At 40.5% G+C, this 26989-nt stretch overlaps 1 protein-coding gene and 2 non-coding genes across 7 annotated transcripts in view; 2 read left to right on the top strand and 1 right to left on the bottom strand.

The window, feature by feature from the left end:
* Positions 1-26989, top strand: part of Hecw1 (HECT, C2 and WW domain containing E3 ubiquitin protein ligase 1) — a 361630-nt gene that overhangs the window by 299448 nt on the left and 35193 nt on the right. The gene's annotated exons all lie outside the window — the stretch shown is intronic.
* Positions 15732-15868, bottom strand: LOC116082932. Its single transcript, XR_004115539.1, has one exon. It is a non-coding gene; the product is annotated as a small nucleolar RNA SNORA17 (small nucleolar RNA).
* On the top strand, positions 17459-17561 carry LOC116082854. Its single transcript, XR_004115480.1, has one exon. It is a non-coding gene; the product is annotated as a U6 spliceosomal RNA (small nuclear RNA).

Here is a 26989-nt window from a genome sequence, read left to right as displayed (position 1 = left end):
AGAGTTACAAATGTCAAGCAAAGCATTAAGTCTCACTTTGTTGTTCTCTTACAAGCCACCTCCCTAGTCACTTTTCATTCTTAAAATTGAAAATAGCATTATATTATATCAACTTTCCTCTCCCTTACCTCCTTCTAATCCCATCCAGTTAACCTCCCTTAGACTCCTTCCATGCCCCAACACTCTCAAGTTGATAGTCTTTTTTCTTTTATTAGTATTGTTACATACATTATAGATATATATGTATGTATATGCATAAATACATTTCAATACAACCTATAGAGTCAATTTTTGTTGTGTATAAATGGTTTTAAGGCTTACTACTATGCATTGGATACCCAATGGAGAAGATCATCCCTAGGAGAAGTTAATTCTCCTTTAGTTCTTTGTTACATTTAGTTAATTGTCTAGGGATTGGCCACCAAGAAAATTTTCCCATTCCATATAAACATGTTCAATTGAGATTGTCATTGCCCTTGTACTGTTTATATAGCCATTTCTGGGAGAGATTTTTTCACATCAGTCTTCCTGGTATTCTGGCTTATGCAATCTTTCCACCTCCCTCATTGATGTTCCCTGAGTCATAGATAAAGGAGCTGTGATAAGATGTATCCATTGGGTCTGGGCTCCCCATGAACTGTGGTTCTCTGTATTATGTATTGCGTCCAGTTGTGTTCTTCTGTGACTGACTCCATTTTTTTGTTGTTGTTGTTTAGAGAGAGAGACTTTTTCATTACATATATTAATCATTCCAATTTTTACATCTCAAATGATATTTCCACCAACACCTCATCCCATATTCCTCCTCCCCCTCTACCCTCCCTTTTGCCTGTATGAGGGTGCTCCCACACCCATTCACCCTCTCCCACCCCACTGCTCCAGCATCCCCCTACACTGGGGCATCAAACCTCCCCAGGACCAAGGGCCTCCCTTCCTATTGCTGTCAGGCAAGGTCATCCTCGGCTACATATGTATCTGGAGCTATGGTTGGTGTTCTAGTCTCTGGGAGAACTGGGTGGTCAGGCCAGCCTATGTTGTTCTTCCAGTGGGATTGCAATCCCCCTCCGCTCCTCCAGTCCTTCTGACAGCTCCACCACGAGGTTCCCTAAGCTCAGTCTGATGGTTGGCTCCAAGCATCCACATCTGTATTGGCCAGTTGCTGGACAGACCTCCCAAGGAACCACCATACCAGGTTCCTGTCAACAAGCGCCTCTTAATGACGGCAATAGTGTTGGGTTTGGTGTCTGCGGACATGATGGATATCCAGGTGGGGCAGTTCCCAGGTGGCCCTTCCTTACTCTCTATTTCATTTTTTTCTTTCCTGTTCTTCCTTTGGACAGGAACATTTCTGGGTTAAAAACTGAGATCGACCAGGGACCATGCCTATCTACTGGAGGTGGTTTCTACAGGTTCTGTCTCCCCCTTCTCTGAGCATTTCAGCTAAAGTTATCCCCATTGGGTCCCAGGAACCTCATGTTTCCCTAATCTCTAGGACCCTCCAGTGGCTATCCCCAGTTTCTCATCCCCCCTGCTACATATTTTTGTTCTATTTCCTGACCCTCTATACCTCTCTCACATCCCCTCCAGTTCCTGATACTGCCTCTTCCTCCTCCATCCCTCTCAGGACCCCCTCTCCCTTTACTTTCCAGTATCATCCAATTCCCCCCTCAATGAAGGACTGAAGCATCCACACCCTGGTTTTCCTTCTTTCTAAGTGGGTTGTATCATAGGCATTGTGAGCTTTGGGACTAATATCCGCTTATCAGTGAGTACATACCATGTATGTTCTTTTGTGTCTGGATTACCTTATTCAAGACGATATTTTCTAGTTCCATCCATTTGCCTATGAATGTCATGAAGTTATTGTTTTTAGTCACTGAGTAGTACTCCATTATGTTCTATATCCATTTTTCTGTTGAGAGACATCAAATTAACTCAAATAAATCACTAGCCTTCTTTTATACAAATGACGGACAGGCTGAGAAAGAAATTTTGTCATATGTATAATTGGTAAAGGTTTTTTTTCCCTTCTGTAAACTGCCACTTTTCGTGAATGATGGTGTCTTTTGCTGTACAGATTGATCTTTAGCTTTGTGAGGTCCCACTTAATAGAGTTGTTGGCCTTAATGCCTGTGCTGTCAGTGTCCTGTTCAGAAAGTCCTTTCCTGTGCCAATGCAGTTGTCTATTCCCTACTTTCTCTTTTATTCAGGTCCTTGATCCATTTGAAGTTGAATTATATATATATAGATATATAATTCAACTTCAAATGTATATATGTTATATATATTATATCAGTTGAATTATATAGATATAGATACATAGATCTACTTTTTCTTTTACATACAGCCATCCAGTTTGACCAGAATCACTTGTTAAAGATGTTGGCTTCTTTTCAATGAGTACTTTTTGGCTTCGTTGTCAAAAATCAAATGTCTGTACATGTATATATGGATCTTCAGTTCAATTTCATTGATTAATGTGCCTGTTTTTATGCTAATACCTTGTTGCTCTTATTACTATAACTCTGTAGCACAACTTGAAATCTGGGATTGTGATATTGCCACCAGTTCTTTTATTATTCAGGATTATTTTAGCTATCCTGAATTATTGTGTTTGCATAAGAAGTTTAAGTTGTTTTGTTTTGTTTCATTTTCTGTGGGAGGTCTTTCCATCTTCTGATATCTTCTTCAGTTTCTTTCTTTAATACCTTAACGTCTTTATTATACAAGTCTTTTCTTGCTTGGTTGGGTTATCTGAAGACATCTTTTGAGGCTATTGTGAAAAGTACTGTTTCCCTAATTTCTTCCTCAGTATGTTTGTCATTTGTATATAAGAAGACTATCAATTTCTATGTGTTAATTTTGTATCTTCCTACTTTATTGAAAGGGTTTTTGAGCTGTAAAGTTTCCTGGTGGAATCTTCAGGGTCATTTATATGGAAAATAATTTCATTTTTTTGTCCTATTTGTATTCCCTTGATCTCCTATAGTTGTCTCACTGTGCTGTCTGTGACTTCAAGTACTATATTGAATAGGTATGGAGAGGGTGTGCATCCTTTTCTTGTTCTTCCTGTTTTGTGTTTCGCTCCATTTACGATAACAATGTCTGTTGCTGTAAATTGCCTTTACTGTGTTGAATTTATGTTTTTTGTATCCCTAGTTTCCCTGAGACTTTCATCATGAGGGGCTGTTGGATCCTTTTCAAATATTTTTCCAAGCAACAAACAAGCAAACAAAACAAAACAAACTTTTATATGTGATAATTCAGAAAAGCAAAGTCTTATAATTATCTAGAAAACTTTGGCTTAAATCATCAGGCTGAACTCAGGGAACCTGGTGGGGGAGCTGACAGAAGGACTGGAGGCACAGAGGGGGATTGCGACCCCATTGGAAGAACAACACAGGCTGGCTTGACCACCCAGTTCTCCCAGAGACTAGACCACCAACCCAGGAGTGTACCTAAAGGGATCTACATATGGCTCCAAATACACATGTAGCAGAGCAGCAGGAGGGTAGGCCCTTGGTCCCAGGAGGTTCAATGCCTCAGAGTAGGGGAATGCTGGAGCAGTGGGGCTGGAGAGTGTGGGTGGTTGGGAAAGCACTCGCATACAGGCAAAAGAGAGGAGGAGGGCAGATGTGGAGTGGGGGAGTGGCACAGGGATAACTGGGAAGTGGGATGTCATGGGAAGTAGAAGTTTGTGGAGGAGGTAACAGGAAAGTAGGATATCATTTGAGATGTAAACAAGTGGAATGTTTAGTAATAATATTTTTAAAAAAAAAGAGAGAGAAAATTTGGCTTAAGAAAACAGCTGGTGAGAAATGACCTGAGAAGGGAAGGGTTTTGTTTTGTTTTGTTTTTTAATCGTTTCAAAGTCCTGCTTCTATGTCTCAATCCAACAACCCTAGTGAATGTTAAGAGTCTTTGTCAGACTATGTGGGATCTGCTTATAAGATCAATGATTATAGTATCACCATAATTAAAAGGAGAGAATAAACTTGGAAAAGGTGGTCCTACACAATGCTCTTTCCTTATACTCACTCAAAGGGTTATGATTGCCATACACATTTTAACTCTCTTAGATATTGTACTAGCTGATTCTGTGTGTCAACTTGACACAAGCTAGAGTTATCACAGAGAAAGGAGCCTCCCTTAAGGAAATGCTTCCATGAGATCCAGGTGTAAGTAAGGCATTTTCTCAATTAGTGATCAAGGGTGAGAAGGCCCATTTTGGTTGGTGCCATCCTTGAGCTGGTAGTCTTGGTCTCTATAAGAAAGCAAGCTGAACAAGCCAATGGAAGCAAGCCAGTAAGGAACATCCCTCCATGGCTTCTACTTCAGCTCCTACCTCCTGACCTACTTGACACTGTAGCTTAAACGACAGAAATAGACAAAATATTTAAAATAGTTTCTAAAGAAAAAATGCAATCACAAAAAAGTGAGGTGTTACTGTTTAACTTTTAATTCCCCCCCCCAAAAAAAAACTTCTTAAAATGGGATGGCCAAACCAAATTGTTTAATACAGCACAAAACCTGACCTTGTCATTGCTTATAACAAAAAAATTCAGAAATATAGGAGACCCATGATGATAGCAAAAATGTGTAATGCTATTGCCTAGTTTTTGTTTTTGTTTTTGTTTTTTTGTTTTGGTTGTTTTTTTAAGGAAAACTTAAAATCTAACACCTAAGAGGCTCAGTATTTTCTTTGCTACCAGTTTCAGATTGCTGAGTATGAGTCAAATGTAAGGTATCCATCCACATATAAATATGGACTCTTTCTCACTGACTTCAATCTCTTTGGCTATTTCAACCTGAAAACTCCACAAAGTAAGGCTAAATTTATTGTATATAAGTCAAATATTTAGGCCCATGGTGAATTGTAGTACTGAGAAACCAAATTATCAAGTATACAATCTGGCTATATGTCTTTCCCTTAAAAAAAAAAAAATCCACCATGTTCTAGCATCAAGCCATACTTGTAAGTTTTTAATTACCCTGGCTGCAAATGTGAGACAACAGCATTCTTTCTTACTTCTCCCCTGTTGAGCATGAGCTCAGAGGCAGGGTCGACACTGACTACTGCATGTAGGAGTGTACAGCATGAGCTCTGTGTCTTGGGGTAGGCTAGACTTCCAACTCAGCTCTTCTGCAACTGTGGCATATATGTCACCCAAGCAGCATTTTTCTGGTGACAGGGTTTAAGGTTCTATTGTAGACATAGCCATGGCCATGTGGTAGGAAAGGCTTGTCTATTCCTCATCTCCTGAAGACCTAGCTGCTGTTCTCAAATATGCACTGTTTTAGTGTTTTAGCTCTTCTATCGCCTGGGTTTACACAAAGGGCCTTTCACAACCGCCAATGCAGAGAAGGCTACCATTCTAAGGAGGCAACCCTACTCCTCTCATTCTCATCCTCTCATTCTCATCCTCTCATTCTCATCCTCTCATTCTCATCCTCTCATTCTCATCCTCTCATTCTCATCCTCTCATTCTCGTTTAAGGAGAAATCCAGAGTTCAGAGTATGAGGCTTCCATTTCAAAACTGCATCACACTGGCTAGGTTTGCATTTCCTTTTTTTTTTTTAAGATTTATTTTATTTATTTTATGTGTATGAGTACACTGTAGCTATACAGATGACCATGAGCCATCACATGTGTGGCTGCTAGGAATTGAACTCAGGACCTCTGTTGCTCCAGGCCCCACTTGCTCTGGCCCCACTCGCTCCGGGTTAATTCACTGTAGCTGTCTTTAGACGCACCAGAAGAGGGTGTCAGCTCTCATTACGAGTGGTTGTGAGCCACCATGTGGTTACTGGGATCCGAACTCAGGACCTTAAGAAGAGCAGTCAGTGCTCTTATCTGCTGAGCCATCTTGCCAGCCCCAGGTTTGCATTTTCTGATGGGTTGAACCATAAACCCATCCATTTAATGGGTGACTTCTTCAGAAAATTTTCCTTCTAGAAACTTTCTTGAAATATTGATGTCAAAACTGTTTCTGACATTAAGTGGTTCCTGTTCTTTGACAATGAGCCCTGTCTTCATTTCTCTTGTTAAAGATTTATTTCATCTAAAATACAGTGAAGATGAATATTAAACTCATAATCTCCAGCTGACTGTGCATTAAATTCAATTATGTCATATATCAATTGTCTAAACACCCTGTCTGCTTACTGTGTTGATGATCATTTCCCCTATCCATAAGGGTATTTGAGTAATTCATACACAGAGCTCTACAAGATGGAAATTGCAGATTTGATACACAAGACTCTGGGTTATCTCTGACAGCCATAAATAATTTATTTGTGCCATCAATCAACATCATTTAATGATGCCATTTGCATTCTGTCTCCTTTTATATGGTTTCTATTCTAAAAATCTACTATGCTTGACCATGGAAATAGGTTATGCTCCAGAGAGCCCAGACTCTTCTCTTCCATGGAACTCAAGACAACTCTTCGGACTCCTATCTTTGGTTGAGTTATTACTTTGTCTTTTAGTTGATTTGATGAAAGGTTTGTAAATTTTGCTGATTTTCTCAAAAAGCTAATTCTTTATTTCATAGATTCTTTGTGTGTGTGTGTGTGTGTGTGTGTGTGTGTGTGTGTGTGTGTGTGTGTATTTCATTGATTTCAGCTTTGAACTTGACTATTTCTTCTAATTTACTCATTGTGGGAATTGCTCCTGTTTTTTTTTTTTTTACACCTTTCAAGTGAGTGTTATTATTTGTCACAGACGAGGTTGCTTCGAGGACCCCTTGTACTGCGGGGTGATAAAAGTTTTGGCCTGGTGGGCAAAGAAGTTTGTGAGTGGCAAACAGAAACGGCACAAGGGAGTGTGGTATCTGAATGTAATTTGTACAAAGTGAAAATCAGGCTTATATAGTATACAGAGAACAGGGCAAAGGACAGAAGTCACGTAGGCAGGAGACAGCCACATCAAAGTCAGTGAGAACAAGCAGCCAGGTGCAAGGCGGAGGAGCAGTGGTGTCCTTCTTCTTGGGCTATTTTGGCAGCCCCAAGATAAATTCTCTGAGTCTGTCTGAGGCAAGTAGCTGAAGGTAGTATACTTGCATTTCTTGGCTGTAACATAGATAGTTAGTGACAGAAGCCCTACAACTTCTCTCTGGTAGTAAAACAATTCTGCCTTGTGTGGGACTGCTCTGATAATAAGTGCCTAACTGCTATCTTTAACTCTTGAGACACCCTGTCTAGTAAGACAGCTTCTTAGTAAAAATTCCAAGCTAATTACAGCTGGGAAATCAATTAGGATTATTGAAACACTGTGGAGGCCAGGAAATAATGTTTAATCTCAGTATTAGCTAATAATGAAATATTTCTTAGGGCACCTTTATGCCTGAGTAAAGAAAGCACGCAGATTTCTTCACAGACTTTAGCAGAGATCAATCTGGAACACATCTGAGCTAGGAGATGTCAGCAACTGACTACCTCAGGAGTCTGGCCAGAGTGTACGCCTCAGGTCTATGATCAGGTTTTTAGGCCTATCAAACAGACAAAACTGAAGTAGACGAGTTCTGTGAGACAATTATTAATATGAAATCTTTCCTTAATATAGATACTTAGTGCTATGGTCTTGCCTCTTAGAACTGCTTTGTGTCTCATAGGCTTGAGGTGTTGTGTCTATATTTTCATTCAACTCTAAAAAGCTTTTAATTTCCTTCTCAATTTCTGTTTTAACCCAGTTTTCACTCAGTAATTGGTGGTTCAGTTTCCATAAGTTTGCACACTTTCTGCTTGTTTCTATTGTGATTGGTATACAGCTTTAATACATGACGATCAGGTGAAATGCAGGGAATTAAATCAGTTATTCTATACCTTCTGATACTTGCTTTGTGCCCTAATATGTAGCCAGCTTTGCAGAAAGTCCTGTTGGCTGTTGAAAAAGAGTATATTCTTTAGTGTTTGGGTGGAATGTTCTGTAGCTGTCTGGCAGGTTCATTTGGTTTATGACATTGTTTAACTCAAGACATTCTCTAGTTTTTGTCAGAATAGGCTGTCTATTGGCAAGAGTTGGATATTAAAGTCATTCACTATCATTGCCTTAGGGTCAATCATGTGATTTTTAGCTATGGTAATGTTTGCTTTATAAAATTGTTTGGCACATAAGTATTTATTATGAAATGTTTTTCTTTTTCTGGTGATTGTGATTTATAATTTTGATGTACATAGTGATCTAGACTAACATATGTCATCTTCTAGAACTGGTAGAGCATCCATTCAGGTCCTTCTGGCATTAAAAGTCTCCATTGAAGTCAGATGGTATTCTAATTGAGTCTGTCTTTATATATGACTTGGTATTTTTCCCTTGAAGCTATTAAAATGCTTTCTTTGTTTCACACTACTTAATACACTGAGTCCTGCGGCCTAATTATTATAAGTAAGTTATGGAGTTGCTGCCATTTATTGGTCTTTCAGTATCTTTATTGAATAGTGAATGTAGTTGAGAACTCTTTGTATATCTTATTGGAAACAAAATTTGAATATAATAAATAAGTACATAGTAGTAGTAAGTATTCAACCTGATCTCTTAAAAATTAGAAGTCACTTTAAATATATTAAAATGAACTACAGTGGATTTGATTCTAGGAAAACTTCCTAGATTCAAAATTGGTTTCTTTTTTTAATTGGATAGTTTCTTTATTTACATTTCAAATATTATCCCCTTTCCTAGGTCCCCCACTCCAGAAACAGCATATCCCATCCCTTCAACCTCTAGGTCAACAAGAGTATTTCCCCACACACCCTCCCACTCCTGCCTCCACACCCTCGCATTCCCCTACACTGGGGCATCAGGCCTTACACAAGACCAAGGGCCTGCTCTCCCATTGATACACAACAAGCCCATCCTCTGCTGCTACATTTGCAGCTGGAGCCATAGGTCCCTCCATTTGTACTCTTAGGTTGTTAGTTTAGTTCCTGGGAGTTCTGGGGGTTCTGGTTGGTTGGTATTGTTGTTCTTCTCATGGGGTTGCAAACCCCTTCAGATCCTCCAGTCCTTTATATAACTCCTCCATTGGGGACCTCATGCTCAATTCAATGGTTGTCTATGAATATCCACCTTTTTATTCTTCTGGTTCTGGCAGAGCCTCTCAGGAGACAGCTATATCAGGCTCCTATAAGCATGTACTTCTTGACATCCACAATAGTGTCTGTTTTTGGTGACTGTACATGGGATAGGTTCCTGGGTTAGGCAGTCTCTGGTTGGCCTTTCCTTTAGTCTCTGCTCCACACTTTGTCTCCATATTTGGTCCGTTGAGTGTTTTGTTACCCCTTCTAAGAAGGAGCAAAGCACCAACACTTTGAACTAGCTACTTCTTGAGCCTCAAGTGGTCTGAGTCTGACTCATTTAATAATTTTTTTTTTTTGCTGGAACATGGGTCATGTGTTAGTTACTAGAGCAAGGGCAAATGATCAGTGGCTACATTGCTGAGAAAAATGACACCTGTCCCCCCCCCCCGCCCCAACAATTGTTAACTGCCAATAGGTCCTCAAGAAAGCAGTGGAGCCTCCCAGTCCCCTCTCCTATCCTTGATGAAATGATGACAGGCCCAATCTTGTGCAGGTTTTCTGTATATAAAACCACAGCTATGGTTAGTTTGAGTACAAACTACATCAGAGAAAAAGAATACCTATGTCATAGGAAAAAGACATCTTCTTGCTTCACACCTCCTATTCTCTTTCTTTCTGTCACCTCTTCAGTAATTCTACCTGAGATTTGGAGGGGTTTATATAGCTGCATCTTTTAGGGAACAACCCTCCACTATGCCTTTTCTAAGCACTTTGGGCAATTATGAGTTTCTGTATCCACTGCTGCTGGGCAATAAGAAGCTTCACTAATGAAAGCTGGGAACTACACTGACCTATATACTTTTTGTTATTTGAAGGACTTCCATATTGACTCCATAGCAGCCACAGCAGCTCACTTCCCACCAGCAATGTGTGAAAGTTTCTCTTCTCCCACATCCTTGCTAGCATTTGTTATCATTTCTTTTTTTTTTCTTTTTATAATACATGCCCTAGAAATTTGTAGTTTTTTTAGATATTTTCTTTATTTACATGTAAATTTCTCCATTCCCAGTTTCCCCTCCAAAAAAACAAAGAAACAAACAAAAACAACAAAAACAAACCCCTGTTGCCTCCCCCTCCCCATGCCTGCCACCCCACCCTCTCCCACTTATTGGTCCTGGCATTCCCCTACACTGGGGCACAGAACTTTCACTTTAAGATGTACATCAGTTTTTACTAGGTGATATAGAAGTCCAAAACAATTCTGATTTACATTTTCCTGACAGGTAAGGACACACACTACCTTTTGAAGCATTCATTTTCAGATATCTTCATGCACTTCATAATTGTGTTAGATGATTTAATTTTCTGGTGTTTAATTTTTGAGTTTTAATAGATTCTGGATGTTAATATCCATGTTGGAAGTATAGTGGGGAGAGTTTTCCTCTCATTCTGTAAGATGTCTCATTGTTCATATAATTGTTTTCTGTGTAGAAACTTTTATTTATTTTATTTTTTACAATCCAGTTGTTGCCCCACCTCCCAACCCCCCTCCCACAATTCCTCATCTTATTCTTCCCCCCTGTCTCCAAGAGGATGCCCCCACCACATAAAGAAATTGGGGAGATCCTACACTAGCAATTTAACAGCACACTTGATAGCCCTAGAACAAAAGAAGCAAATATTCCCAAAAGGAGTAAATGGCAGGAAATAATCAAACTCAGGGCTCAAATCAACCAAGTAGAAACAAAGAGAATGATACAAAGAATCAACAAAACCAAAACCTGGTTCTTTGAAAAAATCAACATGATAGATAAACCCTTAGCCAAACTAATTAAAAGAACACAGAGACAGTATCCAAATTAACAAAATCAGAAATTAAAAGGTATGCATAAAAACGGAAATTAAGGAAATTCAAAAAATCATCAGATCCTACTACAAAAGCCTTTACTCAACAAAAGTGAAAGATCTAGATGGATTACCAGAGTTAAATCAAGAACAGGTAAATTATCTAAACAGTCCCATATCCCCTAAGGAAATAGAAGTCATTAAAAAACCTCTCAACCAATGAAGGTCAAGGCCAGATGGCTTTAGTGTAGAAGCTTTTAATTTAATGCAATTCTATTTGCCAGTTCTTTGGGTTATTTCTTGTACTATCTGAATCCTTTCCAAAAATTCTTTAACTGGACCTATATCTCGAGATGTTTTATTTCCCCTAGTTTTATGGTTTCAGTTCCTAGATTAAGGTATTTGATACATTTTGAAGTGTTTCATATTCAGGGTGAGGGATGTGCATCATTCCATGATTTCACATGGAAATATGCAGTTTTTGGAACATCAATTCAAAAAAGATACTTTCTTATCTCTAGTGTGCATTTTCTACATTTTTATTTTAATAAATCAAATTGGGCACTCATAGCTGCGTGGGTTTGTCTCTTGGTCCCCTGTTCCACAGTCTACAGCTTGTTCTGTGCCGGTGCCATGCTGATATTGTTACTATAGCTCTGTAATAGAATCTGAGATCAGGTTTGATGGTGCCTCCAAAATTCCTCATTCTGTTCAGTGTATCAAGGGGTGCTCTATTCTTGCACGTGCGTTTTAGGATTGTTTTTTTCTACCTCTGTGAAGAAAGTTCAAATCCTGATGGGAATTGCATTCAGTCTGTAAATTTTTTTGGTAAAAGTGTCCATTTCACAATAACAATTCTTCTCATCCATTAGCTTGGGGAATTATTTCTCCATATGTCTTCTTTAATGTCTTTTTGCCTGCATCTCAATGTTTCTGTTATTTGGGTTGTTCATCTCGTTTGCTGGCTTATTGATATATTTTTTTAAATTTTTGAGGAGATCATAAGTGGAATTTTCCCTAATTTCTCTGTCTGTGAGCTTGTTGCTAGTATATAGAAAAACTACCTTATTATCTTGTTAAAAGTATTTGTCAAGATGAATAGTTTTCTGATGAATTATTGGGTCTTTTAAGTACATGATCATGTGTGCTGAAAATGGATAATTTTACTTCTTCCATGCTTATAGTTTTTACCCTTCAGACTACTTATGCTCTGCATTATAGTCAACAGTTTACATGTGTTGAGCCAATCTTGCATCTCAGAATGAACCCAAGCTAGTCTTCATATCTCATCTTAATGTATTCCTGAGTTCAATTTTTTTTTAATTTTGAGAATTTGGGAGAATTTTATTCATTGGAGAAATTTATTTATAGTTTCCTTTTGCCAGGTTGGTTATTACAAGAATACACTAGTTCTAGAGTTATACAGTAAGTTTGGTAATGCCTGTTTCCTTTTTGTTACATAGAAGAACATTTGATGAGCAGTTCTTGAAAGCTTTGGTAGAATTTTGTAGTGAATCCATCTGAATCTTGCCTTTTTTTCACTGAGAGGCTTGATTGCTACCTCAGTCCTGTTGACTGTTTGTAATCTGTTTAACCTGTTAATATATTCTTGATTTAATTTTGGCAAATCAGAAGTGCATTTCTTTTTACTTTCCTAGGTTTTTGAAAATTTAAGTTCTCAAAATATCTCAATTTTTCTTGATTTAGTTATAATTTATAATAACCTCTCCTTTTTCAGTTTTAATTTTATCAACTTGGGTCTTCTCTTTCCTCTGTTTAGTTTGGCTATGAAGTTGTTGTATCTTGAAGTTGTATCTTGTTTCAATAATCAGCTCTTTGTTCAACTGAGTCTGTGTATTGATCTTTAATCTCTACTTTACTAATTCCTGATCTGCTTTGCTCTAAGGTTTAATTGGTGATTTTTAGTTTGAATAACTTATTCATAAGTGAAGTGGAGATTTTGAAATTATCTACTATTGCATCAATGCTTATCTGATTTTAATGTTGGTGTTTTACGACACTAAGAGCCCTAAAGTGAAGTATATATGTACTATATTTATTGTATCTTTTTGATAAATTGCTCCCTGTATTTAAATTTAGTCACTTTTAAAAAAGATTTTTCTATTTTTAATTGTGTATATTATGGGTGTCTGTGTGGCATATGTGCATATGTGAATGAAGATAACTACAGAGTCCAGAAAATGGTATTGAATTCTATAGAGCTTCTATAACAGGCAGTTATTAGCTACCTGACATGAATGCTAGAAACTGAGTTCAGGTAATCTGCAAGGACAGTGTGTGCACTGAGCCACCTCTCCAGACCACAGTAGCCTTCTCTGTCTAAGTAACTTTGATTAGCTATACATGCTATTGGAGGAAAAAAAAAGTTATTATCAGTCTTATCCAGCTGTGAGTTCTGTGAACTGAAAGACCTGCCTGGCAAGATATACCCATTGGTACAATAGTGGTATAAATGTTAGATAGTTACCAACCACTGTCTGATTACACTTAAGACCTACTCCAGGTAATCCACACCTGGTACCATTATCAGAGACAAGAACTAAAAGTCTTCTTTACCAGGTATCAGAATAGTTGGGAGAGATTATTTTCAATTTCCATTTGTTTGAAAGTTTGTTTTCCATTCTGTGTCTGTCAGTCTGTGGTATATCCTTGTGGCACGTGTGTGTGTGTGTGTGTGTGTGTGTGTGTGTGTGTGTTTTAATTTTTTATTGGTTCTTTGTGAATTTCACATCATGCACCTCAATCCCAATCATCTCCCCCTCCCTTCATACCTGCCTTCTACCCTACAACCTTCCCCCCAACTACGAAAAAATATCTCTTGTGGAAGCTGTAGTGTGTCACAATGTGTCCCACAGTATATACCCTTTTGTCTGCACTTCTTGCTTGATAATGCTCATTGCAATGACTCATTGGTCTGGTATAAGACCTTAGACTTCTTCTACTCAATACTAGAACCTCCCTGGGACTCCTATTGGACATCCAGTGTCATGGAGATCCTGTAGTTTTAGATACGTAGGACTGGCCTTTTCATGCACCCTGGCAGTTCATCAATGGGTGAATGTCAGAGTGGACCAATTCAAAAACCATAGATCTGGGCCTGAGAGGTATCTGACCTGGTAAGCCTGCTGGTTCTCCCTCTCTCAGGGCTGGCTCACTGGCAACCCCTACAACCAAGGACAGTCCTATCCTGATTCCCAGATGAGGTGCAGCGCCTGTTCTCCTAGTGTTGCAGCCTGTGAGGGACAGGGACAGTTCTCCCATTCTCATGACCTTAAGCCAGCTTTCCTAACTGCCCAGGTTAGGGACAATGAAGAAGGGTATCTCTTCTTCATCAGTGCCACCACAGAGCAGACGAGAGGCAGGACTGGCTCTACTGCACTCATACCCTCAGATCCAGCTCCCCTGCAACTCCTTCACCAAGGGCCAACTATTATGTGCTGCCAAGGTGAGGTAAAAGACCCATTCTCACTAGTGCTGCAGCAGGTGAGGGGCAGGGACAGCTCTCTTGCCTGCCATAGGTGGCAAGGGGCAAGGGTAAGGGAGGGCATCTCTCTCACACCCATGCTGCCATTTGACAGACAAATGGAAAGTCTATCTCTCCCACACTCACATCATTGGGGCCAGCTCACCTGCACCCCTACCATCGGGGTCAGCTCTACAGTCTTCGCCAAGTGAGATACAGGGCCTGCTCTCTTGAGTGCTGCAGGAGGTGAGGGGCAGGACCAGCTCTTCCACTCTGATGACCTTGGGACCAGCTCTCTTGCCTACCATAGGTGGTAGGGGAGGGGCATCTATCCCTTTTCTGTGTCATGGTACAGCAGACAAGTGGAGGGACCAACTCTCCCACGCTCACATCCTTGGGGTGGCTTATCTATGTTCCCACAACCAGGATCAGCTCTATTGTGCACAGGAAAGGTGCAGGGTTCACTCTCCCAAGTGCTGCAGCTGGTGAGGGGCAGATCCAGCTCTTCTGTTCTTGTGACTTGGGTCAGGTCTCCCACCTGCTGCAGGACATGAGGGAGGAATTAGAAGGAGGGTATCTCTCCCTTGTCCTTGCCACCACAGAAGATAAGTGTCAGGGCCAGCTCTCCCATATTCACACCCTCAGGCCAGCACACCTGCAACTTCCACAATGTTCAGGAGTGCTCTCCCAAGGACTGCAGCTAGCCACAGGCAGAGGCAGATGCCCTGACCTCACACCCCCCCAGGGCAAGCTCTCCCATGATACTCAGGTGAGGAGCAGGGCCAGTTCTGCACAGCCCTCAGACATCAGCACATGCCGGGACAGCAGCCTAGACCAGATATATCTAGCTGGCCTTTGGTAGTAACAGACCTCTGCTGTTGCAGGACCATGGATACCAACATGACCCCCAGTGGCAGCACAGGCCAAGACCCCACCATGGTCCCACGTGGAATCACTGGCTACTAACATCAGGCTGCTACCCTCAAGTCTCCAGTTGTTCCCCTCACTATACCCACGTCACTGTCTCTCCTCCTTTACTTATCCACCACTTATACTTGGCACCTGGAGTTTCCAAGTGTCTGGGTCATCCCAGTAATGTGTCAGGCCCAGGAGTGTCAGGCCCCACTTATGCACCATGGCACCTGGCAGGGGTCATCTAGGGCATGGTCTGCCCCCTTCAAAACCTGCACCACACTCGACTGGAGGTCATCTCAAGCTAGCTCCTCATGGCTCCGCTCTAGGGGTTATCTCAGACTCATTCCTCACCAGGGCCCATGGACCTAGATAGAATTCTTCTAGTCTCCAGCTTGTCCCAGTACTGGGAGCCCATCTGGGCAGACCAGACTGGTGGTCATATCAAGCTCGCTTTTTTTTTCAGGAAATGTTAGGCTGCTAATCATTCAAGTAGGAATAGATCAGAACACTGAGCTGAGCATAGACATAGCCTCTCTCTGCCACCTACTGTAAACACATGTTACACAACACCCATTCCTACCTGTACCACCTCTAGGACCAGAGTAATGTGTGTTATTTAAAGATAACAGAAAGTTAGTTCCAGGTTTTTAATCCAGTCATATAATCTGTGAGTATTTATTGGTGAGTTGTGGCCCCGTATATTTGTTTGTTTTAGATAAATATTTGCTAATTCATATAATTTTGCTGTTTTGTTTTCATTGTTGACCAGATTATTTGTTCTTTACTTTCTCTTATACTAGTACCAAGGTTTTGATGATTTGCTGTTTTGGACAGATAGATTCCCTTCCCAGCTCTCCTGTGTTCTGCCATTCCAACCTGAAATTTCTCTCCTGCATTCACATGATTGAGACAGTCTCACTTCTGTATATAGTATTCCTACAATTGCCTTCTTTTTAAATACTTATATTACCTTTTGGGGAATTTCATACACTATATTTTGATCATATTCATCCCTGTATCTTATTCCTTACATCCCCACCTCCCATTCCATACTCACCTAACTTTGTACCCACCTTTCTTTAACCTATGAAATTCCATTGGTACTGCCTATAAACTCATAGGGGTCTGGCTATCCACTGACTCATGTTAAGCCTACCAGAGGCACAGATTCTTAAAGAAGGCTGGCTCTACCTCACCTCAGCTAAGAGTGGGAATTCACACCTGCTTCTCCATTCAATTCTGGAATATTCTTTGACTTCAGTTTGCACAGGTCTCATGCATGCTGTCACAAACACCATGGGTTCATATGTGCAACTGCCCTGCTATGTCTAGAAAACTTTCCTGTTAGTCATCCACTGCCATTGGCTTTTACAGTTTTTCCATCCCCTTTCTGCAATAATCCCTGGTACTTGGGAGGAAGGGGTTATAATGCAATGTCCTATTTAGGACTGGGAACTTCACAGTATCTTATTCTCTGCACCTTGACCAGTTATGGGTTTCTGTGTTAATCACCAACGACTAAAAAGTGAAGCTTTTTTGATGACATTTTGGAGAGGCACTAATCTATTGGTATAATAAGAAGTTGTTAGGAGTCAGTTAATACTGTGTCTGTTAGCTAAATAATAGTAGTAGTTATTTCTAAAGGTCTATATCCTGTCCAGATACAAGTTCTCAGCTACAATAATGGTGTTAGGTATGGGTTTCATCTTGTGGCGTTGTCATTAAATTTAATCAGAAAGTGATTAGTCGCTCCTATGGCAGTTGTTCCACTATTGCACCAGTGACATATTTTACCAGGAAGGTTTTTGTTGTAACTCACAGAGCTCATAACTAGGTAAGAATGATGATTACTTTTCCCTTCTGGTAGTATGCATAGCACCTTCTAACACTGAGAGTTAGTCAGTAGGAATGAGGCTTCCAAGTCGGTACCATCTTAATTTCTCCATAATCTGACTTATGTATGTGATGACTTCAGCAATAGGCTCTTACTATCAAGGTCTCAAGGTAACAAAGCTTACCAGATTACAACTGCAATAAAAGGTAGCTCATTTCTAATGTTGGACTTGCAGTATATATTAGAAGCAATGCTTTCCTATTCTAAGTGTGTGTGTGTGTGTGTGTGTGTGTGTGTATATTTTAGAAAATTTCTATAGTAGTAGTTTCTTCTATGGCATTTTTAGAAGGGCTTTAGAGTGTTCACTTCAGCAGCACATATACTAAAATTGGAGTGTTATACATTTAGCATAGCCCCTGCACAAGGATGACATGCAAATTTGTGAAGCATTCCATATTTTTTTAATGCCAGCCCAGACTACTATATCCAGCAAAACTCTCAATTACAACAAAGGAAGAAACCAAAATATTCAAAGACAAAACCAAATTTAAACTATATCTTTCCACCAATCCAGCCCTACAGAAGAAAATAGAAGGAAAACTCCAATACAAGAAAGGAAACTACACTCAAGAAAAAGCAATAAACTAATCTTCTCACAACAAACCCAAAAGAAGAGAACCACACAAACATGATTCCACCTCTAGCAACAAAAATAACAAGAAACGACAATCATTGGTCCTTAATATCTCTCAATATCACAGGACTCAATTCCCAAATAAAAAGACATAGACTAACAGGCTGGATACATAAACAGGACTCAGCATTTTACTGCACACACACCTCAGTGACAAAGACAGACATTATGTCAGAGTAAAAGGCTGGGAAAAAATTTCCAAGCAAATGTTCCAAAGAAACAAGCTGGAGTAGCAATTCTAATATCAAATAAAATTGACTTTCAACCTAAAGTTATCAAAAATGCCAACTCTATTCTTCATTGAGTTAGAAAGAGCAATTTGCAAATTCATTTAGAATAACAAAAAGCCAAGTATAGCAAAAACTATTCTCAACAATAAAAGAACTTTTGGGGAATCACCATCCCTGACATCAAACTGTATTACAGAGCAATACTATGGTATTGGTACAGAGACAGGCAGGAAGATCAGTGGAATAGAATTGAAGACCCAGAAATAAACCCTCATACCTATGGTCGCTTGATCTTTGACAAAGGATCTAAAATCATCCAGTGGGAAAAAAGACAGTATTTTCAACAAATGATGCTGGTTCAACTGGCAGTCAGCTTGTAGAAGAATGCAAATTGGTCCATTCTTATCTCCTGGTACAAAGTTCAAGTCCAAGTGGATCAAGGACCTCCACATCAAACCAGATACACTGAAACTAATAGAAAAGAAAGTAGGGAAGAACCTCAAACACATATGCACAGGGGAACATCTCCTGAACAGAATACCAATGGCTTATGCCCTAAGATCAACAATCGACAAGTGGGACCTCATAAAATTGCAAGGCTTCTGTAAGGCATAGGACACTGTCAATAGGACAAAATGGCAACATAGAGATTGGGAGAAGATCTTTACCAACCCTACATCTGATAGGAGGCTAATATCCAAGTTATGCAAAGAACTCAAGAAGTTAGACTCCAGAGAAACAAATAACCCTATTTAAAAATGGTGTACAGAGCTAAACAAAGAATTTTCAACTGAGGAATATCAAATAGCTGAGATGCACCTAAAGAAATGTTCAACATCCTTAATCATCAAAACAAATCAAACAACCTGAAAAAATCAAAACAACCCTGAGATTCCACTCCTCATAATGCATATGTCTGTCGTCTATCTTCACATTTTATACTCTCTAACTTTCTTCTGTGTGAATTAAAAATGGGGTCCCATGTCTGGCCCAGGGCTCAGACCCCTGGGTGAGGTGGGATGCAGGAAATCTGACTGTGCAGCTGCTGGGCAGGCATTGGGGCTATGAGAAACCTCCAGATCCCGCTCTGGGGTCCCCGCAGAACTGCTGGAATTGGCTCAGGATCCTCGTGCCTGCATGGAGGCTGAGGATGACAGGTTTCTGCCTCTGTATGCCATGAAAGAGCTAAGAACAGAGTGCCCTCCACCCCACCCCTGCAAGTGGGTTCTGGCCTGGGGCTGAAAGGAAAAGGGCAAGAGGAGGGAGCTCAGGCAGGATCCTGCATCATCAAGGAAAGAGTCTCTGGCTTCCTCAGGCCGGTGGCTTGGCTTGGCTTGGCTGTCAGCCACGACTGAGAAAGCAGAGATGCCTCCCGAGGGAGATTAGCTGTGGCTCTCTAGAGGAAGACCTGCTCCATTGCTCTAGCACGGCAGATCCGGATGAAAAGAAACAGTCCATGGTTTTAAGGCGTTTATTGTAGAAAGGCAGAGAGAAGGAGAGAACAGGGAAGTGGAGACCAGCCATGGCCACTTGGAGAGACCGGGGAAGGGAATGCAGGGGGGCAGTAGCAAGGGAGTGAGAGCAAGAGTAAGAGAGTAAGAGCGAGAAATTAAGGGAGGGAAGAGGTGGTAAACAGCCTCTTTTATAGAGAGCCAGGCCTACCTGGCTGTTGCCAGGTAACTGTGAGGAGGAGCATGCTTGACTATTGCCAGGAAACTGAGGGGGAGGAATCCAGGCGGAATACCAGGAGCTTGGGGCATTGCCCTACATGACTGATAGCCGCAGAATTATGGAGCTGGGGACTCATGTCAGGAGCCTGGTGTCTGGAAGAGTGTGGCAAATTTCCTTTCATCCCTTGCAGATTAATTTGCTGGGTCTCCAGGGTTTAAACCTAGCTCAACCAGAAAACAGGCTGCCTCTCATGGTCCCACACTTCTGGATTTTCCCTCACCTACTTCTTCACCTAATAAAACCTGGTCCCAGTAATCATCATCAAGATGAACCTTACAATGAGCAGCAGAGAATAGCTAAATAATAAATGTAGTTATCAATCCTTGACTTGATGGGTACTTTTCTGCAGCAGATATAAACTCTACTTGATACTCTAATTGAATTGTGATGTCCCACCATTACCTTGTTTTCTGTACTTCTTAATTGTGCAGAATAAAGATATGGGAGCTATGCACAATCATTATGAAAATGTAATGTGTACAGGAAATATCATTGCACAGAGATAAATGGGATTTTGTTCTCTTCTTGTGCTTAGAATTGAATATGTTAGACAATTAATTTATCACTGACAAGGCCTTGCTATTATTATTTTGAGTTTACTATCTTCAGTGGATGGATATAATTTTATATAAAATATAGCCAAGTAAGGCTAATGAAATGGTTCACTGGGTCAAGGTACCTGTCACCAAGCCTGATGACCTGAGTTTGATCCTAAGTTCTATCTCTGGAACCCACACAGTGGAAGGAGAGCACTGACTCCAGCATGCTGTCCTCTGACCTCCATACGTGACTATGGCCTCCTTCCTCCAAGTAAATAAATAAATAAATGTTAAAAACAATAGAAATGCAATCAAAGCTTGTTTTATAAATTTTCCTCCAGTTAAAATATTTATTCTAATCTTTCTTATGAGTCATAAGGAAGATTATGCAAATACCTACTAGACATCTATTTATCCATTTATCATCCTTCACATCTCCTGCTCACATATAGTTCCATGTCCTGCTGATTTAACCCCAAAATAATCTCTCACAACTCTTTCTAGGAATTTTCCTTGAAAGAAAACTCTGCCTCACCTTACTCAACTCATAAAATTTGGTTTCAGTAATTTCACCATGAGGAAATTCCTAGAAATAGTTTTATAAGCTCACTTCCCACTGCTTCTCCACATTCTTCCCACCTACCCTTTCTTCCTTTATACTTTCTGGAAAGACTCTTAGAAAAGCTGTTGTCAGCTTTCTGTTCCTGTGACAAAGTGCCTGAGATGGACAATTTAAAAAGAGTTACAGATAGGCTAGACAGATGATTCCGTGTTTAAGAACACTAGCTGCTCTACCAGAGGACCCAAGTTCAAGTCCCAGCACTCATATGGCAGCTCACAACTATCTGTATCTCCAGTTTCAGAGGACCCAACACCCTCACAGACATAAATGCAGGCAAAACAAGAAAAAAAATAATTTTTTAAAGGGAGTTAGTGTTTATTTGGTCCTGTGGTTTAAGGTGAGGATTCCACAGCTCTGTTGCATTAGACCTGTGACGAGTAAGTACATCCTGAGGAGGTTGCATGAGAAGAAATTGTTCTCACAAGGAAAGAAAGAGAGGGAACGGTCAGCATTTCAGCAGTGGTACACACATACTGTCCTAATTACCTCCCATTTGGTTCTACATCCTTAAAACAGCACCATCTACAAATATTATCACAAGATGAGGATAACACCTTTCATATACAACCTTTTGGGGAACACTCAGAAACTTAGCTCTAATTGTCATATCTGTTGGAGACCCCTCATTACCTAGTCTGAGAGAAATAGCCAGTCTCTGCTCCTTGCCCAAAGCTCTGGTTCCTGTTTTCCTCACAGGTGGTTCTGTCACTTCACTCTGTCATTGGTTCTCATCTTTCAAATCCCTGAATGTTACATAAATTAAGATTCATCTTTTTTTTTTTTTCGAGACAGGGTTTCTCTGTGTAGCCCTGGCTGTCCTGGAACTCACTCTGTAGACCAGGCTGGCCTCAAACTCAGAAATCTGCCTGCCTCTGCCTCCCAACTGCTGGGATTAAAGGCGTGCACCACCACTGTCCTTCATCCTTTATTCCACCATGATTTGTACAAATTTCCTCAGTGGTTTTGTCTACCTGTGTGACCTCAAATATTGTCTACATCCTTATCACATTCAAATTACCATGCATAACCCTGTTCCCAGAGGTAATTACATAGCTCCAGCCAGATATTTAGTAAACTTCGAAAACATAATATGTGTGAAAGATAATTCTGTCTCTGTCTGTCTCTCTCTGCCTCTCTCTCTCTCTCTCTCTCTCTCTCTCTCTCTCTCTCTCTCTCTCTCTCTCTCTCTCTCTCTCTCTCTCTCCATTTCTCGCAAACACACACACAGTGTTTACTACTCAGTAAAATGTTCGACTGTCCACTCAGTTGCTCTGACCCACGACAGTAGACTGTCTTTGATATTTCTCTTTCTCATGTCTCCTATGCAATACATCATAAATATTCCAGGTTGTACTATAAAAATACACCCTGGATCTGATTCCCATTGCCTTCACTACTCCTGCTAGGGAAAGCCACTATCATCTTCCACCTTCCATCTAAAGAAAACGTCTAAGCTTGTATCTGTTTCCACTCTTGTCAACCTCACCTTTCTCCATGTAATGACCAAAGCAGTCATGTTAACACGTTGCTGTGTTCATTCTATAGATCCCACAAGAAGCTTCCAGTGGATTTCCATCACATTCAGATAGAATACAAAGTCTATCCTATGGCCTGCCATGCCCTGTATAGCCCATCTCCTAGGTATCTCTCTAAACGTCAACTATCCCTAAACTCTCCTCTCTCTGGGGTCCAGCCTCATTGGCTTCAAACAATCTATACATATTACCACCTTAGTAGTTGTGCTGTTACTCTCCAGGAGGAGGCTCTCCCTGTCTTCTTAATTTGTATCAGACATTCTCTTTGAAAGACTGGTATTTCCTGATATATTCAGGGAACTCATTCTTTCTTCCCATTTCCTCCAGAAAAAGGCACAGTCCAAGAATACCCTTTCACAAATTTCAAGATGAAAACTACCTGTGTATCAACTAGAAATACCCAGCAATTCAAAAAGCCTCCCCTTACTTTGTGCTCTGTCACAGGAGTTCTCAGGAGATAACGGCTTTTACCTACCACCAGCAGAAGATATTTGGCATGTCAGGAGATAATAGGGGACCTAATGGGGAATTGGTACTAATTACATATGAGTTAAACAGCTAATGTTAAACACCCTTCGGCTCATAGGACTTCAAATGTCAATAATGTTGAAATTCAGGAACTTGTATTTGTTTTAAAAAGCCTCAGTTTGCTTAACTAGCTAGGACCTGGCCCACACAGGAGCAAGAGCACAGGGCTGGAGCCTCTGGTGATGAGGATCCCTGCTGTCTTAAGCTTTTTCCCCATAGTGCCTATAGTTTCCAAAGAAACTTAACTTCCTGGGTATTAACTTAATATTTTTTAGAGCACTGCACTTGACTGAAAACATGCAGATGTACTGGAAGAGAACCTCATGCTGAGGTAATGGCCTCCCACTGCCGCCTGAGTACTGAAACACTGAGCTTGAGGTGTTCTTCTAAGCCAATGTTGTGGGGTCACTGTGAGGTGACTGCATGGTACCCGCCCCTGGTACAGCTGGTGACTTCCCTTGTAGAGTGTGTGCATAGCGGAGTGGAGTGGCAGTTGCTCATCACCCCTTTTCCCAAGTGCTTTAATGAAGAAACCTCCCTTGTGTTTCAACCAATCAGAAACTACTTTATCTAAATGTACTAACCTTTTTCCCCCTAATTTGCTTTGAAAAAGTTTAGTAATTCAATTAAGTGTGATTCCATCTTAGAAGAAATAAACTCAGTATTAATTCATGTCTATAAAAACATATAATTCTAGTTTTATTTTAATTGAACAATTATGATTTTTAATGATAATATAATTACATTATTTTCTCCTCATTTCTCCCTCTAACTCTTCCCATATCCCTTCCTTCTACCCTCTTTGTTGCCCCTCATTATGCCCTCTAAAGTCTCTGGTCCTATATTCCTCTGATTATTATTATCATTATTATTATTATTAATTATTCACATAAATAGTACAACCTTCTGAGTCTCTTTAATGTTGCTTGTATGTATATAAGATTCCAAAGCTGACCACTTGATATTGGATAAGGAATTAGGAGGCTCCTCCCTGAAAAAGACAGATTCCCCCTGATTTGTTTCCTGTGGTTCTTTGTGTTGGGTTGAAGCTGCACATGATTCCCCCCTTCCACATTAGCATGTCATTGATGCTATCCATGTTAGTTTTGCTTAAGTGTATTATTGACATATCATGAGTGTAGCTTCCCTGACACAAGACACAATCTCATGACAGATTTCCTGGTTCTCTGGATCTTAAAATCCTTCCACTCCATCTTCTGAAATGTTCCCTAAGCATTAAGTGAAGGGGCTGTGTTGTAGACATAGATACTGAGACTGGCTATCCCATGATCAATAAAGCTGCCTTTTGACCAGTTGTGGGTTTTTTGTAGCTGCTTCATCTGTTGCAGAGTGAAACTTATTTGTAGATATAAGGATAGTATTTGGAATGTTGTTAGAAGTTATGCTGTCCCAGTAAAGTGTTGGTAGTAGGTTCTCTGCTCAGATTCACAATCTCATGAGCCATGGTTAGTTAGTTAGATTTTCCAATACCAGGCATGATTCCCTTCCTGTTGAGCAAGCCTTAAGGCCAGTTAAAGAGCTATTGGTTACTGCCAAGATGAGTGTCATTTTCCATATTCAAGATATATTGAGAGAATGGTCATTCTTATGGTTTGTAGGTGTCACAACTGAGTACAACTATTGATTGCTCCCCCCCCTTTGGCAGTTTGCATAGCACCTTCTATCAAAGCTAATTCTCAAGAAAGAGTCCTTGGTTAGATCCAACAGGAACCTTCCTAGTCTGGTGTCCAAAAGTACATGGTATACTACAATAGTCCTGTGTATAAAATACAAACAACCCAATTAAAAAGACAAAAACAAACAACAACAACAACAAAACAAGCTATGGATCTTAATGGAGAATTTTCAATAGGGACTTACTTGTAACCTCTAGGAGGCAACCAAGGGCAACAACAAAGCTTATATTATTTTGAGAGTTTGGACTCCAACAGTTTAAAAGAGAGTTTCTCAGGCTGCAGGGTTTTTTATTAGATTGTCTTTGGCTCTGGGGCAGAGTATTGTTAGCCTGAACAGTATAACTTTATTATATAGCTATAGATGGATAGATAGATAGATAGATAGATAGATAGATAGATAGATAGATAGGTGTGTATGTATGTAAGTCTATGAAACTGCTAGAAGGAAGCCCAGGCAGTGCCCTAGAAGTTGTAGGTTTAGGAAAAGACTTTCTGAATAGGACTGTTTTTGCCCTGGAATTAAAGCCAACAATTGACAAGTGGTACTTCATAAGATTAAAAATCTTCTGTTCACCTAAGCAAACAGAAATTTCATAGAGTGGGAGAGGATCTTTGCCAGATATATATCTGACAGAGAATTAGTAGGCAGGATATATGAACTTCAACAAAAGAGACCAGAAAGTATCCTGGATGTATCAGGGATCTAAAACATTATTATTGAGGGAATCTTCTAGAACTCAGCTGACACAAACCCACTGATATTAGCTTGTAGAAGGAGATAGATAGTACATAGATGGATGTGGTCATCACTGTACCTTAAGAACATCTAGGCTTAGTGAAGTTATAGTAGTCCCTCTGCCCAGCTAAGCGACTACTCCAAATGGCTTTGAATCCATAGAATTTGCCAGGAGCTGATGTTGACAGGTGTTCCCGATAATACTGGAGTGTTTACAAATTCTAAAGACAGAGTGCAAGGTTTTGAAACTTCTTCACCAGGTGTTCATGAATCTGCCTTGGTCATTCAGCCCCTTCATGGGCCAGTGGATATAAAGTACCCAGTTCTATGATGGCATTCCCAGATGCCATCTGATCCCTTTTCCAAGCATGGGGATCTGTAAAACATTGTGTGATGCAGAATCCAAAAGTCAAGCAGAGATCATTGACTATGCCGACATTTGATTCCAGCTTTGTATCACTGTCATAGACAAAGACTAACTCGAAACCTGTAAACACCTGTTGGTCCACTGCCTAAAATGCCTTCCAAATTAACATAAACTTCATTCCATTTCCTTGACAAACTACCCTGCATTCCCTTCTGGAACTCTTGACTTGACTCATTGATCAAATTTCTAACCTGTATAATTTTTTTTCTTTGTAAGAAATACTTTCTCTAAATAAATGTTTGGAAAGAAGAATCAGTTGGAAGCTATATTGTAAAATAATTAAAATCTAATTCTACAAAGTTTTGTTACAGAGATTGAAGAGGGAAGGAGGATCCCTGCTATTTCCAGCTCTTGGTATAAAACAGTCATCACATCGTTAATGTAATTAGAGCCAGTCACCTGACCAGTCCTTGTGCATGGTCTCCCTGGGTGGAGACTGTCTTAGATAGGGTTTTACTGCTGTGAACAGACATCATGATGAAGTCAACTCTTATAAGGACATTTAATTGGGGCTGGCTTACAGAACCAGAAATTCAGTCCGTTATCATCAAAGTGGGAACATGGCAGCATCTAGGAAGGCATGGTGCAGGAGGAACTGAGAGTTCTACATCTTCATCTGTAGGCTACTAGCAGAATACTGGCTTCCAGGCAGCTCAGACTAGGGTATTAAAGTCCATGCCCACAGTGACACACCTAACAAGGCCACACCTCCAAATAGTGCCACTCTCTGGACCAAGCATATACAGACTATCACAGAGACCCATTTAAAAGTACTGAAATGGGGTGAGAGCCGCCATCTTCTCTCCGGTGAGTTCCTAAGCCTGGAGCAGCCAGACGGGAGGCACAGGCCCCACAAGTCGCAGGGGAGCCACAGGGCGGCAGGGACAGGATCCTCTCAGCTTCCAAGTGACAGAGGTGGAACAGCAACCTTAGCTGCCCCCTTCCCTGCAAGTGGAGGGCCTGCCTCCAGAGACCACCTTGACCCGGAGTCTCCGGTGAGAGCCTCCATCTTCTCTCCGGTGAGTTCCTAAGCTGGGAGCAGCCAGACCTGAGGCACAGGCCCCACAAGTCACAGGGGAGTCGCAGGGTGGCAGGGACAGGACAAGCTCTGGTCAGAGTCACTAAGAACATCTAACACCAAAAATCAAGA

This window comes from Mastomys coucha, unplaced genomic scaffold (genome assembly GCF_008632895.1).
Source record: "Mastomys coucha isolate ucsf_1 unplaced genomic scaffold, UCSF_Mcou_1 pScaffold7, whole genome shotgun sequence".
NCBI classification, from domain to species: Eukaryota; Metazoa; Chordata; class Mammalia; order Rodentia; family Muridae; genus Mastomys; species Mastomys coucha.
The sequence above is the reverse complement of the archived record's forward strand: the minus strand, read 5'-3'. Positions and strand labels throughout refer to the sequence as shown.